At 38.3% G+C, this 15,429-nt stretch overlaps 1 protein-coding gene across 1 annotated transcript in view; it reads right to left on the bottom strand.

Annotated features, from left to right (window-relative positions):
* Nucleotides 1-15,067, bottom strand: part of LOC121738568 (proton-coupled amino acid transporter-like protein pathetic) — a 70,191-nt gene extending 55,124 nt beyond the window's left edge. The window contains exon 1 of the mRNA XM_042130728.1: nucleotides 14,909-15,067. The gene's annotated coding sequence lies outside the window, so the exon portion shown is untranslated. The remainder of the gene's footprint in view (nucleotides 1-14,908) is intronic.
* Nucleotides 15,068-15,429: the final 362 nt, after the last annotated feature.

The raw sequence follows: 15,429 nt of genomic DNA, 5'->3' as shown, positions 1-15,429 counted from the left end.
TCTAACCGCCGTACTCAGAGACATTTAATTACGATTAACCTTGAATTTAATGAAGAGTAAGACAGATAATGTATGAGGCTTATGTCAAAATTTTGAATTAATTACAGTTAAGTAAATAATGTTCCACTCTGAGTGCGGCAGTAAGTGTCATGTTTTAAATAAAGATCTAAGTTCCAATGTTGGTTTCGGTAAATTGGCTATGTTTTCAGTTTGAAGTAATAATTTTTTTTGGTATTTGGTTATACTAAACAGGGTATTAAATAAGTAAAAATTAAAAAGTAATAGGGGAACATTCAGATATAGCCTGCTGTCTGACTGTTTTAGGGGTGGATCACCAAAATTACGCGGTGAATTTCTTTCTGTCACGGGGTGTAAAATCACGTGAGTAGTTCAACCAATAATAATTGACGAACACTTCGTCTTTGACGGATGATTTAACGGCAAGACGCCGTAAATTAAATCAATTTACTAAAATACATACGTCAAATACCTAATACATTGTCACTGCCGTTTATTATTATCCGACAGTTGATTAACTATTCAGAAAATTTATCAACCTACAAGTCTTGTTATTTTCCGGTGACATATACCTATAAATTGTTTACTTATTGAATATTCCTTAACGTCATTAACGCTACGGGATATTCATTATGTACAGATTTGAGATTATTCATTATACTGTATAATGAGTATTCCTTAGCATCATTACATATTATAACGCTAAGGGATATTCATTAAATACTGTTTGTTCACTCGAATACAACGCGACTCGGAAACAATTAGTATTGACGTTAAAGTCAACACGATGTACGTGTTCTGTGCAACAGGTGTAAAATTCGTCGACGTGGTTCACACCTCACATCACTAATGTTATAAATATATTTTAGGTAGGTAATAATATCGATGATAACAAGTAACAACTTAGGCCGCGTCCCCAATAAACACGGCGCGGCGTCGTCAGCGCGCCGCGCCGCCTCGTGCCCCTGTCAGTTTGATTGAAATCTGTAGTCCGGTTAAGACGCTCCTTAGATGCCGTGATTTACCGTTTTTAGAGCCTTATTAACTCATTATTTGAAAGCTACAAAATTATAATAAAAATACAGCAATCATCTTCAGTATATGAACTTTCCTTTCATAGTTATTAATTTTCTATTTTTGTTTTTTATACTCATGAGACAGCTTCCTAAGTAATACCAATTTATTTGAATTCAAGCAATAAGCATACATTCAGCATCTGCCCAGTATTTACAAATTACGATTATTTGAAACACACGCCAATATATCGACAATTTCATTAACTACATATTGGACGTTTGAATTTTTTTAGGTCAATTTTGAACTAAGATAAGTAAAAAAAAAATAGGATTTTGGCGCGATCTCGGCAACGCGGCAAATGTATGGTCAAGGTCCTTTGCTCAGGGAATGGCCTTAAAGAATGACTCAAAGGAGGGTATAGAGTGCGTGAGCGGGAACCTTAGCGATTTCTGCTGGAACTTATTCATTAGTGATTAGGTGATTAGGGACAAAACATACTAAAAGTCCTGACGTCTAGGAGGTGAGCCGGAGGGAGGAGGGGGGGCCGACAAAGGTCTCAATTTTCGGTATTTCGCCAATAACTAAATAACTATGCGTTGTAGAAAAAAAATATTCTATGATGAAATTAAAACTTATTAAATTCTCTATATTTTTTTATTCTATATAGTTATACCAAATTCTCATCCGTTTTCGAACTACACTCTTAGTAAAAGTGAAAATTAAAAAAACTTTCCGAGTTAGGACGGTTTTTATTACGGCAGACGAAATGCTTGTTTGAGGTGCATATTATATAGTGCTAATACGTCTAAATGAGCAAATAAAAATATGCCAGTCTAACCAAGGCACATCTCAAGGTGGTCAAACAACTGGAAGTACAAGAGCAAACTATTTTACGTATGATTTCATGATAACTTATGAGTACATACTAAAAAATTATCGAATTATGAAAAATAGATGAGAGTTAAAAAATTCAGAAATTTTGGAACAGGATTATCAATGTTTTAGAAGGTCTATACGTGGTCTAAACAATAATTAATTCCTTCAAATACAGTTTGCGAAATGTAGAGCATCGAAGAATTATATGTGACCCAGATAGATGGACGAACAATTACTTGGAGCTGTTAAGTAGATTACTCCAAGCAGTGACGTGACGGACAGCCATACTTAACATAATACTAATTAGCGGTAACGGTACTCATTACGTATCTATAGTTTTTCTTTAAACCTCTGTGGCTCAGTTGGTGGGCTGTTGGCTTGAGCTATCAAGCCGAGGGTCGCGGGTTCGAATCCTGCCGACGAAACAAAAAAGTTTTCAAAGTTCCTGGGTCATGGATGTACATAATAAATTTGTGTATCTACTTATCATAATATAATAGAAATCCATACTAATATTATAAATGCGAAAGTATCTCTGTCTGTCTGTCTCCCTTTCACGCCAAAACTACTGATCCGATTACAACGAAATTTTGTACACAGATATTCTAGAACCTGAGAAAGGACATATAGGCTACATTTTGATGAGGGGAAATTTTTTACTCCCCTCCCCCCTAAGTGAGATTTGGAAAGATTTAGCTTGGCCCCTAGATCTAGGGGGGATGTCCATTAATTACGTGAGGTAACCACATCACGTAAATAATGGACGTCGCCCCTGCACTTCTGCAGCATCTTACAACTCATAAATAAAACAAGGATTTTTTTTTTCAATCTAATACTAGCGTACCGAATAGCTGCGATTTGCGAATAATGCTAAGATATATGCGTATTTTAGTAATAATACGACTTAGGACATGCTGATGAGAAAATATTTATTTACAGAATGACGATGACAACTTGACATTTTAAAGACAATACTTATCTAAAAGGTAAACTTATAAAAAGGTTCTATACAAACACCACACCCTCACACTAAATTACAAAATACTACCTAACTAGCCCTAATCACACCATTATTCTAGTAAACATAATAATTAGCCCGAGTAACTCAATAACACAATATACAAATTAATAACCTAACCTAACAATCGGCCTCGTAAGGCGTTTGGGCCGGTGCAAGCGTACAGGTGGAACTGGAGGAGGCGGATTCGTCGCAACGGGAGCGTTGCTTGGGGGTGGTGGCACTACTAATACAGGGGCGCCACCCTCGCCCGCAGCTGGGTGACTAACGGGGCTACTGCTTGAGGTTCCCGGCATAACCGGCGGCTCATAAGGTACGGCCCATGGCTTAATTTGGTCCACGTGCCGCTTTAATTGACCTAGGCCTGTATTCACTACGTAGTGCCGCGAGCCTACTCCTTCTTCTACTCTCCCTTGTACCCATTTTTCGCCTTGCGCGTAATTGCGCACCACGACGTCCTCCCCAACTTGAAAAGATCGCGGCTGCCCCCCGGCGGATTCAATTTGTTTTTCCTGAGCTGTCCGCACCTTATCCTCAATCGGCCTACCCCGCCTCAGATGATCTAACCTAGTACGTAACGACCTACGTTGCAACATCATGGCTGGCGACACACCCGTGGTGCTATGCTCTACGTTTCTATATGCGAGTAGATATGCCTGTAAAGCCGCATCTAGATCGCAGCCATCCCGGGCCGATTTCTTCAACGCCCGCTTGCATATCCTGACCGCCCCCTCGGCGGCACCATTAGAGGCCGGGTGATAAATCGCCGAAAACGAAATTTTGATACCGTTATTAGTCATAAATTCCAGGTACTCCCGACTAGAAAAAGGTGGCCCATTGTCGGACACCACTTGCTTCGGCAGCCCGAACCGCGCAAACGTTTCTCGCAACACTTTAATAACCGCGCTAGCGTTGGTCCTCGGCATGTGAAAAACTTCTAGCCACTTACTGGTTGCGTCAATAATTACTAGAAACGTTTTACCTTTTAATGGGCCCAAAAAATCAACATGCAACCTCGACCACGGTTCCGGCTCATGCGGCCACGGCTGTATCGCCGCCTTGGGTGGCGCCGAACTCTCCGCTATGCACGACGCACATTCCCTACAAACTCTCTCGATATCGGCATCTATGCCTGGCCACCAAACGAAACTTCGAGCTATGCTTTTCATTTTGACTACCCCCATATGACCCACATGCAACTCGCTCAACATATATGACCGTAAGCTAGCCGGTATAACTAACCTATAGCCCCATACGATACACCCCGTATCGATATACAACTCGTTACGTCGCGCAAAGTAGGGTTGTAATTCCGAATCCGGGCACGAATCGGGCCAGCCTGAATGTAAATATGACATCACCTTTCTTAGGTTACTATCCAAGCTGACCTGCTCTTGCACCTCCTTCCTAGTGATCGGTAAAAAAGATTGCACGAAAGAAAGATATGTGCTCTCTTGTTTCACACTTATCTGCTGGTTTACTGGCAATCTTGAGAAGGCATCGGCAGCGTTATTCTTACTGCTAACATATTCGATTTTGTAATCGTAGCCACCTAGTATAACCGCCCATCTTTGTATCCTACTAGCCGCCATGACCGGAATACCTGCTTTATCCCCAAATATGGTAACCAGAGGCTTATGATCCGTTCTCAAAATAAACTTACGCCCGTACAAATATTGATGAAATTTCCGTACACCAAATATAATGGACAAAGCCTCTCGCTCAATCTGGGAGTAATTTTTCTCTGCCGAATTAAGTGTTCGGGAAGCGTATGCAATCGGTCTCTCACCTTGAGACGTAATATGCGAGATGACTGCTCCTATACCGATACTACTGGCATCTGCCGTTAAAATAAGCGGTAAATCTAGAGAATAATGTACTAGGACTTCACTAGAGGCTAAAATATTTTTAATATCGTTAAATGCCCGTTCACATCTTTGGTCCCACCTATACCTAGAATTCTTCTTAAGAAGGTCGTATAAAGGTGCTAACATAGTACTCATATTGGGCACAAATTTGGCGTAATAGATCACTAGCCCTAGAAAAGACCGCAAATCAGAAACATTGGTTGGTGTTTTAACTTTTTTAATAGCTTCCACCTTGATTGGATCGGTATGAACTCCGTTCTTATCAATAATAAACCCTAAGTATGTAACGGAGTCGCCAAAAAGAGTACATTTGTCTTTCCGAACTCGCAAACCCCATTTTTCCAATCTCGTGAAAACTTCACTCAAGGTAGCCAAATGTGACTCATCATCCTTACCCGTTATGATAATATCGTCTAAGAAAACACCTACCCCGGGCAAGCCCGCAAAAATCTGTTCCATCTTTCTTTGAAAAATCCCTGGACTAGATGCTAAGCCGAAAATAAGTCTATTATATTTAAACAAACCTTTATGCGTATTAATAACAGTAAATTTTTGGGACTCATCGAGTTCAAATTGCGTATACGCCTGTGATAAGTCAATTTTAGAAAATTTATCACCTCCATGTAATTTGGCTAACAAATCCTCAACTCGAGGTAACGGAAAACGATCGATTTCTAAACACTTATTTAGGGTTAGTTTAAAATCACCGCAAATACGTATCGTGCCGTCTTTTTTCATAACCGGCACGATAGGTGTCGCCCAGTCCGAACTCGACACAGGGGAAATTACTCCATCACGCTGCAGTTGTTCGAGTGCCTTCTCTACTGGTTCACGTAAAGCGTAAGCTAACGGGCGAGCGCGTAAAAAGATCGGCTGTGCTCCCTCTCGTAAACGAAAACCGACTGTTCCACCTGTATACTTTCCGAGTCCGTCCGCAAACACCTTATAGAACCTGGAACTGAAATACGTCCAATTAAAATCTTCGCTAATGCTACACACTTGAGATGGCTGCGGACATATTTTTAATTCGCTTATCCACTGCCGACCCAAAAGGTTACTTTTGCCGTTCTCGACTATAAATAAGTCCAATTTTTTTTTACACCGGTTATACACAACTAGAGGTCTAATTTTACCTATAGGCTCCTTTAGTTCTCCTGTGTAATACCTAAGCTTAATCTCGCTAGGAAAAATTTCACAATTGTTAAACATTCTGTCGTACGTCTCCTTATTAATACAAGAAATCGCACTTCCTGTGTCAATTTCCATAACTAAAGTTTTATTATTAACGGTAATACTAATAGTATAGGGGGGAAAGTCCTTAAAAGAGCGATTACAAATAGAATAATTAAATACCTCCTCACTATCTACACTACCCGAGCTGCTGTTCCCTTCCTCTTCGAGACAGTTTAGGTGAGTACTAGTTCTCTTGCGGGGACATACTCGCTTGAGGTGACCTTTGCAGTTGCAAATCTTGCAGATATAGGATTTAAATTTGCAGTATTCCGGACTATGTTGGTACCCGCAAGTAGGACAACTCTTATTCTTGTTATTATTGACTATAGAGCTTTTATAGGTCACTTGAGATTTATTCTTGAATGAGGACGGGTGCCTTCTTGAACCGTGAGCTAAATCTCGATTCCCATCGACTTTATAGACGGCGGGCTGTCTGTATGCAGGATCGGTACTGACTGGAGGTATCTGCAACTCCCGGCCACCAACTACAAGAGCCGCGTCCGACTCTGCCGATTCCATCGCTAAAGCCATGTTATACGCCTTATCAAAAGTCACATTCTCCTCGGTGAATAACCTTTGTCTTATGCCGTCGTTTCTTAATCCGCATACAAATTGATCCCTCAAGTTCTCTGATAGAGAGTCGTCAATGAATCCACAATTCTTGGACAACTTTTTAAGATCGGTAACAAAATTTGCAACGTTCTCTGAACGACCTTGTACACGTCTCCGAAAATTGTATCTCTCGGCTAAAATCGACGGTTTAGGTCTAATATGTTTTCCTACAATCTCGATGAGCTCCGAGTACTGCTTCGTGGCTGGTTTGTGCGGAGTACACAAGCTTGACATCAACTCGTATGCCTCGGCGCCTACAACCGTAATCAGCGTTGCCACTTTTAGCTCATCCTTAATGCTATTACAGATGAAGTATTGTTCGAGTCTGTCTATATACGACTCCCAGCAATCTGTCTCTAAATTGAACTCGGCCAACTTACCTACCGACATTTTATCGTTTTTACCTCGTCGCCACTAAGATATATGCGTATTTTAGTAATAATACGACTTAGGACATGCTGATGAGAAAATATTTATTTACAGAATGACGATGACAACTTGACATTTTAAAGACAATACTTATCTAAAAGGTAAACTTATAAAAAGGTTCTATACAAACACCACAAATGCGATTGAGTGAATGGTCATTAGTCGTCTTTGTCAGCTTCGTTTTAACTGTTGTGAGTTTGACCCAGCGCCGATCGACTTAACCTAATTCCGTTTGTATTATAAACTTAGTATCAGCATATTAGTATTGTTTGATATTTTATATTGGGTAGTAATTAAACGAGTGACTGTAAATTACAGTTTTAAGTGACAAAATTAATTAATTTGGGTTATTTCTATAACCCAAATTAATTAATTTTGTAAATACCAGATATACTTAGCTGAATCTTTAGTCTGCCAGAATATTTGAAACTATTTTAACTGGCACCGACTTCAAAATTATGAAGATTGAGTACAGAAATAGTTGAGTTTTAGCCGAATTCGGAAAAAGGCACTATTAGATAGGAAAAACTATTTAATACTTTTTAGTTCATATTATTTAAAGGATGTTATTATTGTTTTTACCTTGGAAGTCGGTTTTAATTTTTTTTGTTAAAAATAATAATTTCACTCTTTTTAGTTACCTAGTAAACTATCGCGTACTATGCGTAGAAAAATACACCTGTATATTATTCTACGTATCTTATTACAAGCTCACCGGTGAGCGAGACACAATAGAATAACAATAGGTTTCCAAGAATCCACGATCGAAGAATTAATAGGAGTATAATCTTTAATCAGTAAAACCGTTTCGGAGGAGTAAGGTAACTAATATTGTGACACGAGAAAGATAAGAAGATGTACTTATTTATTATATTAAATATTAATATTATAAGGCACTTATTTAAAGGGGCAGTTGTAAATTGCAGTTTTGGTAAGTTAAAAATTATAAATGGCACGTTTAATAACTAGTTTAGCAGTTAAAACTAAGCAGTAAAGTAAACAAAAATGAGTTGTAAAAAATAATGAAATGGATCATTGAAAACATTATTGAACAGTAAAATAATTAAATGAGAATCGGAATTTGTCAGTAAGTAATCTCATTCTAAGCAGTTCTTTAAACAATGAGGCGGTAAAATATAATAATATCGGCCAAGTGCGAGTCGAACTCGCACATGGAGGGTTCCGTACCATTATAAAGCGAAAGTAAGACGGTCGCCGGCTGCTGCCGCAGCACGCTCGCTTCGCTCGCTCGGCTCCCTCTGTGTTGTGGTCTAAGTTCTAACCTAACCTACTCTTGGACTTTCTGGATAGTGTTTGTTTTTGTTTTGGCGGGGGGCGCAGCCCTTTCGGGGGGGCTGCGCCCCCCCCCGTCCCCCGCTACGGTATGCGTGGTAAAGTAGGCCTTCTGTTAAGTCGTTATCGAACCGCTCATTCCATAATTTTAACCGCTCATTCAGTCATTGGACTGCTCAATTATTTTTTTTATTACTGTCCATGTTTTACAGTCGCAATAATTAATCAACCGCCAAAAAAATAAATAACTGCTCATTATTTTTTTAAACTGATCATAATAACATCTCAAATATTTAAATAACTGCTCAAAAAAAATTAGTTCCCATATTATAATTAACGTAATTATCCTAAAACGTACATAAACTACATAATACAACAAAAGTTCTGATAAAATTTTAATAGTCTAATGCCCTGTTTCTGAAGTTACCAGTTAAACTTTCATTAGCTATTGATACAATAAAGTTATGTATAGGACAAACGTTGGATATCTGTCACTGCGTTTCTGAATACCTACGCAACGAACCGTTCACTATCAAACAGATAAGCAGTACCATAATTTACCGTTAGATGGGTCTTTTAAAATTTGTTATTTTTAAATTAGGATTATTACTAGTTTTATTTACGAATACGAATATTTACGAATAAGCGAATACTACGAATATTTTATTTAGGGGTAAGTAAATAATTAAATAAGCATTGTTTTAGTTATAAATTAATAAAATTGGCTATTTAAATTCGATACTTATTCAATTTTCATGAGTGCACACTGAATAAAAATGCTGCAATTTGCAAAATTTGCAAATCATTTACTTACCTCTAGTACATATTACGTAGTTTTCATACAACCACAGTCCACATCATAGAACACAATAATATGTCTAACGGAGAACCAAATCAACTTCTGTTTGTACTTTGTAAAGACAAGACTGCCTGCTCTTTCATTTTGTTAGTTTAGTTGCTTTGTTTAGGCCAAACAATGCACTTTTTTGGGTCTTACCACTTGCGAATCGCGTCAGCAAAAATTACACTACCGAATTTAATAAAAAAAAAACTCGAGTATCTACTCGTTAAAAGAAACAAAAATAAAATATACCTTTGTTTAAGTACTTTTGAACTATTTTTTACGGTTATAACTTTATAATTTTTATTATTTAACTGTAGATACGTTATTGAAAACGGCCGTAAGTTTCTAGGTAAGTTCTCAAATATTAGAAATAAACTCCAATACTTTCAAATCAGACTCTGATGAGCTGCTCGTATTTATTCATCATGTTAATTTTAATATTTTAACTGACAATTTTATAATAAGTTAAAACCTAAAAGTTTATGTAATTTGCTTGAAGCAAAACGTCAAATAAAGTTATGAAATCGATAAACGGCACAAACTTGTATCTATAAGGAATCCGGAGTTCTCTTAGTATCTTCGGAACCATACAACCATACAACAAAACAAAAATTTCGAAAATCGGTTCACAAACGGCGGAGTAATTGTTGAACATACAAAAAAAAAAACTCCACAGCCGAACATATAACCTCCTCCTTTTTGGAAGTCGGTTAAAAATGAGCAGCTTCATTATTAATGTCTGTTTGAGTGTCGAACGTTACGTCTTGCAATTTTTTTACAAGTGTATTTTTTACTGAGCGGCATGTACATAATGAAGTTTTTCGAATATTTGAAAGCGTTATCATGGTTTTTCACCATGATAACGCTAGATCTTACACATCTTAAGCCACTCAGCATAAATTACGGGAGTTTGGCTGGCAGGTGTATTAACGCCTCCCAGCACGGATGCAGTAGCATCCGCCCGCCGTATAGTCCTGAGTCCTGACCGACCTGACAGGTGGAAATCTGAAGGTGCAACCTTCAGATTTCCACCTGTTTCAGTCGCTGCAGAATTCCTTAGGCAGTGTCAGGTTGACATGACAAGAGGACTGCCAAAACCACTTGTCGCAGTTTTTTCATCAGAAGCCCCAAAATTTTTATAGCAATGGGATCATGTCCCTACTAACAAGACGGTAAAAAGTTATCTAACAAAATGGCACCTAAATACTTTAGTCCTTTGATTATATACTACACGTAGTATACATGTCGCAGCCGACTGGTTTAAATAGCCGTTCAATCAAACAGCTAGCCCTTTGACTGAACAACGCCATTCAATCACACGGCTATGCTTGCAGCAGTTGACTACAACGTTCAACACTACAGCTAGACGACGCTTAGCCAACTGGTTTTTTTTTGTTTTTCTTTTGGACCAACCTTTGGACTTTCTGGATTGTGTTTGTTTTTATTTTGACGGGGGGCCCGAACCCCCCTTTCGGGGGAGGCTGCGTCCATCCATTTCATAACCCCGTAATTTCTGCTCGAATATTTGGTGAAATTTTAATTCCCTCGGATGTGCCTCCACAATTTTTGTCTCTTTAATAACACTTGTAACTTTGATTAACTACTTTCTTTCCGAAAAACAACCACAAACACCAACAAACACCTGCTAGTTGACGCCATATTGTAAATAAAACGCACCTAGCGCCGCAGCGGTGCGCGCTGAACTACTTCAATTAGACGGCGGCTTTTGAATCAGCTGTAGTGTTGAACGTTTTGAGCGACTAAAATATTCAATATAAAAGCTAGACGTGTGATTGAATGGCGTTGTTCAGTCAAAGGGCTAGCTGTTTGATTGAACGGCTATTTAAACCAGTCGGCTGCGATATACATATACTGTATATAATCAAAGCTTTAGTCAATTGTAAGTAAACTTTATAAAAAAACGTTTTGATTTTTTATAAAAAATACGAAGAAACTTTTTCCCCAACCAATATTCTCTACTTATACTAATTAACTAACTCCGCTGGCTCAGCGACCCAAAGTGGATCTTGGCCTCCGAAATGAACTTCCGCTATTGAGCCCTGTCCTGCGCTACCTCCTGCCAGTTACTATCTAATATCTATATCTATGGACGCTACTGTTACTGACTTGAAGATCACGCAGGTCAGCCTCAACAGCATCTCTCCAGCGATACCTGGGGCGTCCAACAGGACGACGCGGACGGCCTGTTGGACGGCCCTTATACGCTCTTTTTACCTCGCGATCCTCTCCCATTCTTTCCACGTGGCCCAGCCAACGGAGTCGGTGACCCTTTGTTTCTCCGATTATATTGGGTTGGGACTTGGGCCACCAGTTCTTCGATTTCGGCATTCTTCCGAATTCGCCAACAGCCGTCATTTGTTTTGGCTGGGCCCAGGATTTTTCCGAGGACTTTTCTTTCAGCGACTAGAAGTTTGTTCTCCTCCTTTTGTGTCAGCGTCCAAGCCTCACAGCCATACATTAGTATAGGCTGAATAATCGTATTATAGATTCGGATTTTTGTATTTTTGCTGAGAAGCTTGGACACGAGCACCTTGTGAAGAGCTGCGCTGCATTGCAGGGCATTTTTAACGCGAATGTCAATTTCGTCCTCTCGACTGTTGGTATCAGTCACAGTACACCTGAGGTACTTAAATTTGTGTTCACCTTTATACGTTGTATCTCAAACATGTAGGTCTTCGCAAGGTGTACGCGTGTTTTTGTAGCGTCTCATGTGGAGATACTCCGTTTTATCGTGGCTGATCCTGAGCCCTACCATCTTCGCTTCAGTCTCCAAAGTTGTGTTGGCCTCTATGACTTCTCTACGAGTTTCACCTAACAGGGCTAGGTCGTCTGCATACCCTATCACTTAATGCCTTCCATCCAGCTCCACGCCAACTTCTAGGTGTAAAACCTCTCTCAGAACGTATTCTAGCACCAGATTAAAGATCATAGTTGACAAGGCATCCCCCTGTTTTAGACCAGTTGCGACTGTGAAGTCGTCCTTTACGCGCAGGCTACATTCCGATGTCGCAACTATTTTTTTTTCGGCAAAAAAAACTGTAAATTGTGTGAAAAATTGTTTCTTCATGATGAAGATTTTATATATCATTAACTAGCTGTTGCCCGCGACTTCGTTCGCGAGGACTTTAGTTTATAGTTTTTCCCGTACATTGATTGAGTCGTTTACGCGCAAATCAGGTGCCTTACTCCCGAAACTGATATCGATTTCGATTTGCGATTTCAACGGTTTTTGACACTTTAGACATGTTTTAGACATCTAAAATAGCGCTATTTTAGATGTCTAAAGCATGTCTAAAGTGTCAAAAACCGTTGAAATCGAAAATCTAAAGGATAGGTTAATAGTCATATAATTTAAGAGTAATATTGTCCTACAAATAAAACAGTCCATATTTTAGGACCGAAAGGTGTCGTAGGAAAAAGCACGAAATTTTTTTCCAGCAAAAAAAACTGTAAATTGTGTGAAAAATTGTTTCTTCATGATGAAGATTTTATTTATCATTAACTAGCTGTTGCCCGCGACTTCGTTCGCGAGGACTTTAGTTTATAGTTTTTCCCGTACATCGATTGAGTCGTTTACGCGCAAATCAGGTGCCTTACTCCCGAAACTAATATCGATTTCGATTTGCGATTTCAACGGTTTTTTGACACTTTAGCCATCTAAAATATGTCTAAAAAATGTCAAAAATCCGTTGAAATCGAAAATCGAAATCGATATCAGTTTCGGGAGTAAGGCACTAGGTGCCTTACTCCCGAAACTCTGATATCGATTTCGATTTTCGATTTCAACGGTTTTTGACACTTTAGACATGCTTTAGACATCTAAAATAGCGCTATTTTAGATGTCTAAAGTGTCAAAAACCGTTGAAATCGAAAATCGAAATCGATATCAGTTTCGGGAGTAAGGCCCCAGCAAAGTATATTGTGTGGGAATCGCACATTTTTCCGGGACAAAAAAACATTCCTTGTCCTAGATTCAAATTAGTATCTCCAATCTCCATGCCAAATTTCATCAAAATAGATTAAATAGTTCAGGCGAGAATCGTAAAAGTTTATTGTGTGGGAACCGTATATTTTCCGGGATAAAAGTATCCCTTGTCTTTTCCCGAGACTGAAAGTATTGCCATACTAAATTTCATCAAAATAGTTTGAATAGTTTAGGCGATAATCATAAAAGTTTATTGTGCGGGAACCGTGCATTTTCGGGGACAAAATTAGTATTCCTTGTCCTTTCCCGAGACTCAAAGTATCTCCATGCCAAATTCCATCAAAATAGATTGAATAGTTTACGCGCTAATCATAAAAGTATATTGTGCAGCAACCGTACATTTTTGCAGGACGAAATGTAACCTATGTTATTTTTCGGGACTCAAAGTATCTTTATACCAAATTTTAGCAATATGAGCCCATCAGTTTACGCGTGATGTCGTGACCACGCGAAATATAACGTTCAGCGCAGCTTCGCCCGCGTAAATTAGATATTTCACAGAAAAATTAGTCCACAAAAAATAGCCCATGATCCTTCACGTGGTCGTCTACTTCTTATCTGTGCCAAATAACAGAAAAATTGCTCCAGTAGTTCATGAGACAAGCCCTTTCAAATAATTTCCGCCGTTTTTTTTTTCATGTTTCTCTACTTCTTCGTTCCTATTAATTATAATATTAATAAATAAAAATATTTATTTATTAATATTATAATTAAAAATTATAATATTAATAAATAAATAAATAATTATAAATTAATCTAACACTGTAAGAATTTATCAAATCGGACCAGTAGTTCCTTTTAATTAAGTATTACTTATTTGTTATCTTCTGTTATCCAGACTCCAGAGTATCTATGTAAGTAGGTATATAGAGTAAGTACATAATTCATATAGACAATATGGAAAATATGTTTTCTGCACTTTTAACATAAAAACCACTGAACTATTACCACAACTTAAGAATACTTTCTTAAGTTGTATGCATACATAAGTATCCTGGTTTATTGCAATGAGCTGCTGGTGTTAATTTAGTTTTTATGAAGAATTTATATTTCGCTCTATAAATTCAGCCAGATTTACAAACTTGCGGACAAAATAGAGTTCCAACTTTAATTAAGTACTTAAGTAAATTATAATTATTGTGCATTATAAAATACATATTTGTAATGTATTAAAATTATTATAATGCGTACTTATAGTAGTTGCTAACTTGTAATTTTAGTTGGACGAAACGATTACAATGTCATCTATACGGCGTCTGAGTGGGTTTAAAAATGACACGGAGTAAGTACGGCATAACCAATAACCATATTTCATGCGTATGCCTATTTTGTGACTGCAGTGTGCAACACTGCACAGGTAGCCGAGTAGAGCATTATGCAGGCAAATTAAAACACTGTCGCCCTTGTGACTTGTCTGACATTAATAGAAACCTGCGTCTGACACTAGAAGCTAAATAATTCCCTACTAAATAATATTCCCGTCTTTCCTCACCACGTTACATTGAAAAAAATAACTTGAATAACAATTTTTCAGAATATATTTACTCGGATTGAGAATTTAAATTCGATAGAAAACTATACTGTAACTATACCAAAAGATTTTACACGCGAAGTTTTTGCCGGCGCGGGCGATTGATATTCAAACTTGAATTGAAAAACATAAATTGAAAATCGAAAGTAACACGGGCACTCACCCCTTATCTGCGCACGTAACAGCTGCTGTGTATGTCACTTTTAGGTTATTGTTGAACTAATCACCGAGCCACGTGTTTTTAAAAATAGGTGGAAGCGCAATACCAGCCGCTACGCTGGTTAAAAACGGAATGAGCGGCCGCGCCGTAGTTTGGAAGCGATGCCACAGCGATGCGAAGCAAGCGCGCGCGAGTATTGCGTCAACCGTCCTCGTCACGAGCCGCGCTATATGACGCCGAATACGAACACTTTGCTGAGCTTTCGTCTCTCTACGTAAAACAATACGATCTAATACAATGATATTATTAATTATAATATGACAAACGCAAAGAATATAATATATTAATATATGTAGTAAATATATCGACCCCTCTGGGTAGAAACGAAAAATTAAGAAAGATTCTAAATCATTTTTATACAGGTACAATACCTATAAACTGTACAACAGCTATCCCCAACCGCGCCCGTCAAAAATCGTGATATTAAAAACCATTTTGAAATTCACGCTCACCGGCAAAATAAT

The sequence above is a fragment of the Aricia agestis genome, chromosome Z (genome assembly GCF_905147365.1).
Source record: "Aricia agestis chromosome Z, ilAriAges1.1, whole genome shotgun sequence".
NCBI classification, from domain to species: domain Eukaryota; kingdom Metazoa; phylum Arthropoda; class Insecta; order Lepidoptera; family Lycaenidae; genus Aricia; species Aricia agestis.
Note: the sequence above shows the minus strand (reverse complement) of the source record. Positions and strands in the feature narration are given on the sequence as shown.